This window comes from Rousettus aegyptiacus, unplaced genomic scaffold (assembly GCF_014176215.1).
Source record: "Rousettus aegyptiacus isolate mRouAeg1 unplaced genomic scaffold, mRouAeg1.p scaffold_m13_p_13, whole genome shotgun sequence".
Classification (NCBI taxonomy): domain Eukaryota; kingdom Metazoa; phylum Chordata; class Mammalia; order Chiroptera; family Pteropodidae; genus Rousettus; species Rousettus aegyptiacus.
The window spans coordinates 22,806,058-22,810,242 of record NW_023416288.1 but is presented as its reverse complement, the minus strand read 5'-3'; the positions used below and the strand labels follow the sequence as shown (position 1 = coordinate 22,810,242).

Here is a 4,185-nt window from a genome sequence, read left to right as displayed (position 1 = left end):
TAGGGTTAATTCAGAAAGTTATAAAAATACATAATAAATGACCTTTACAATATGGAAAACATAAATTTTTCCAAACTTTTTTAGCACTTGTATTTTTCCCCAAAATAAGATTAAGTATAGTGCTCAATTCTCTCACCAAGGAGTAAGGCAGCCAAGAATGCTACTTAGTTTTTACCACCATAAATAGTATCCCGTGCAGTACTTTTTGCAACCTAGAGTCGCCCTGGAACTCTTAAAGAATCACTATTACAATGTTTGTTTAGAACATATGCCTCAGTAACAAATAAAACACAAGTTACAAAAGACATAAGCATAAATATTTAGAGAAAAAAGACTGAATACATATGCTAAAAACATAATAGTAATTATCCTTTAAAACTGACTTTTATTTTTCTCTATGCAAGTATTTACATTCAGTTTTTCCTCATCTATACCCATGCCACCCTGAACTCGCCTGATCCTGTCTGATTTCAGAAGCTAAGCAGGGTCAGGCCTGGTTAGTACTTGGATGAGAGACCACCTAGAAAGACCAGGTGCTGTAGGCTTAAAAAAAAAAAAAAAAAGAAAAATAATTTTCTCAGGTGTCACTTTCTCTGGTAGGCCTTACTAAACATGTATATTTAAATTTAAACAAAGTCAATACTTCTAATTCCTTTTAATCTGCTTTACTTTCTTATTCTTTCTATAACACTTAGTAGATTTTATTTTAACCATATTATTTGCTTATTTATTATTTATTGTTTTTCTCCAACTTCGTAGAATGTAAACCCAAGGGAAGATATGTGTTTTGTTCACTGATATATTTTCCTTTTCTAGCAGTACCTGTTACATAGTAACTCGTCAGTAAATTAATGATAGAATGAAAGTTTATTTGCATTTTGTAAATTTTTTCTATGTTTTATTAATTTAATAAAAAAATTAACTATTTAAAAAAAATTTTGTGTGAGAGTCATAGGAATGCTCTGGTACTGGGAAATTTAAGGAACAGTATCTCAGAATAGCTTCAGAGTTAATTGCATAATTTATATGAGAAATCTAGAATTTATAATTTGATTATATTTTACTCGTGGACAAAGATAATTACAAATCTTTTCTAAGTTGTTTAGGAACTATATAATTACATAACTATATAAGAAATACGATCGTGGGCTATTGATCTCAAGATCATCATAAATAGTAAAAACTTACCACTGATGATAAAAAAAAACAATATATTTTAAAAGTCAGCCACAGATAGTTATCATTTTCAATAATTAGGGTGGCTATATGCATAATTTCTAAAATGAGATCCCAAAGATACAAATCTGCTGAAAAAGCATTAGCATCTATTCTAAGTTAATTGTTATATTTATAAGGCTATGTGCAGAAACACAACCATTTCAGTTTGGGACAAAGGAAGTTGCAAGAGATTATCAATTCTACTCAAGCCATAAGAAAATACTCAGTAAACATTTTAAAAAACATTTTGGACTAGATTCTTAAAAAGTACAAACTATCTTAAGTGAAAAAAGACCAATAATATCTTTTTTCTTTGAAAGTATGATGGAAAGTGAAGTAAATCTGTCAGGAGATATTACAGAAGTAAGAAAAAAGAAAGCTTAAACTTTTATTTTTGTAACTTTTTAATTTTAATATATTTTCCAATTTATATTGAAGTTGCAAGAATAGACAAAGAGATTCTATAGCCTCTTTTCTCAAACTGATCATTTGTTTGTATTTTTCCCCATTTGCTTCATTACTTGCTCACTAACCCATCATTCCATTGATTTATCAATACATATATTTTCCTGAATTATTTTAGAGTATGTTGTAGACATTTGACTTACATATTTCAGTGTGTATTGCTTAAGCATATGAACGTTCTCTTAATTAATCACAGTAGAGTTGTCAAAAATCAGGGATTTTAACATCAGTAAAATTCTATTATTTAATCCACAGTGCATATTCAAATTTGTCAGTTGACCCAATAGTGACCTTTATAGTTTTTTCATCTTTAGTTCATGATATGCATTTCCTTTAGTTATCATGTCCCCTCATACTTCTTTATTCTAGAATAGTTTCTCTCCCTTTCTTTGTCTTTCTTGGCCTTGATTTTTTTTTTTTTAAGTACAAGTCATGTTTTTGTTAGTTTTGCATAATGTCTCTCAATTTGGCTTTGTCTGACATTTCCTTATTATTAGAATCAGTTTAAATAATTTTTACAGAATACATCATATCGGAAGGCACATGACATTACTTTGGCCCAATATTGATGATGTTAGTATTCATCATTCTTACCAGCTATGTTTCAGTGAACCTATAGACCAAAATGACAGATTGGATTCTTGAAGAGCTCAAAAGTAGAGACCAAGGTCCTCCTTTTTCCCCTTCATTCTCCACCGGTTTTTCACAGAGACATGTTTGGTACGCAGGGCAGAACTGTAAAGCATCGAGATCTCCCTGGAACCTAATGGTGATTAGATCCAATATTTTAGTCTTTCTGTTCCTGTGAATAACTTCCCAGTAGTATCTTTGATTACAGCTATTGTAATATTATCGATCTCATTATCTTATATGATCTATCACCGTGGTAGCTAAACAAATTACTTTTCAAAGTTTGCTGCCAGAATTTAAGTACACAGGTCATATTCTATATCTGATACTTGAATTTCCATTCAGCCAAGATTCTTTTAAAGTAGTAGTGGAAAACTTTCTCCTCTTCTAGTAATTGAATTAAGCTTAGATTTTAAGTGAAGTCACAAGTGGCTCTGTGATAGTTATCTTAAAATTTCTGATATAAATAAAGAATTATTAGATACTTCCTTAAGGATAATAATATAATGGTGGAAAGATTTGGCATCGAAGTGAAGGACAACTTACAACTAACTACTGGGCTACTGTGTTTTTTTCAAATCTTTGATATAACTGAATCAGAAAATATTCTTGAAACTATGTTGTTTGCAATCCTAAATTAAGAGAATCAGTAAATAATTAAGAACAACATAGGCTGATATATGACAAATGCAGCACTGAGAAGTTTAAGGCAGACTAATGAGCTGAGGAAAATTTTTAAAAGAATTCCTCTTTTACTGATACAGAATTATGCTAAACTAATTTAAATTTGTACTTTGGGCAGAATACGAGATAACTGAAATGTAAGGAGCATAACATAAAAGTGTGAAAGCATAACAAGACACCTACAGAAAGGTAAGCCACAGAATCTTGAAAACCGAGTAACTTTTAAACAGCTCTTCATGTCATGGACATAGGGGTCTTGTCATTTAGGTGCCTCCATCAAACATTGGTATCCACGACTGATATAAATCTGAGTGTCCAGATTGAACTTATATTTTATCACTAAGACAAAGCAAATGAACCATTTGACTATGTTGTAGTCATTTTTGTGGTTTATGATCAGCCACCAAGTTACTGAATTTGTTGTTATGGAAGATTGGTGGTTTCTAGTCTGAAAGGCTGTGAATCATAACCACCATTTACTCATGCTTTGTTTCCATTTCTAGCTAAAAATGGTCTGAGTAAGACTCTTTGCCATTTCTCATTGATGATAGGAATTGAAAGAAGTCCAGAGTTTCACCTCACAGTGTTATGAAATCATGTTAATCTTCACACCAAACAAATGAACACACATAAAATAAGACTATAGCATTATCAAGTGAGCAAATTATCTCAGTGAGCTATCTTAGTAGTTTGAACACTAAATTATTTTATCACTTTCAGTCATAAAAATAATTTGTACAGCCATTCAAATATACAATTTTGAAACAATAAAAATATCAATTATTCTCCAATTAATCTGTAAATTTAATGCAATTCAATGTAGATATCGACAATATGATACCAGATTTTGTACACAAAGTTAAAGTGTTTAGACTTGCTAAACAAGTGTTTAAATAGAACAAAGTTAAAGAATTCATGTTACCCCACTTTAATTATTAGTATAATAATTTAATATTTACATCTGAAAATCTATAGCTTATCACCAATTTCTACTGTGGCTTCTTTTTGTATGGCCTAGGAGTTAAGAATGATTATTACATTGCAAAGGGATGTAAAAATAAACAACAACAAAAAATACAATGTGGCCCTTAAAGCTTAATATATTTATTATCTGACCTCTTTACAGAAAATATTGCCAACTCTTCAAGCACAGTGATCAAGACAGTGTGGTACTGGCAAATGATAAAC

The 4,185-nt window shown here is 30.5% G+C and overlaps 1 pseudogene; it reads left to right on the top strand.

The window, feature by feature from the left end:
- Positions 1-426: 426 nt before the first annotated feature.
- LOC118611148 lies at positions 427-545 on the top strand (annotated as a pseudogene).
- The last annotated feature ends 3,640 nt before the right edge of the window (positions 546-4,185 follow it).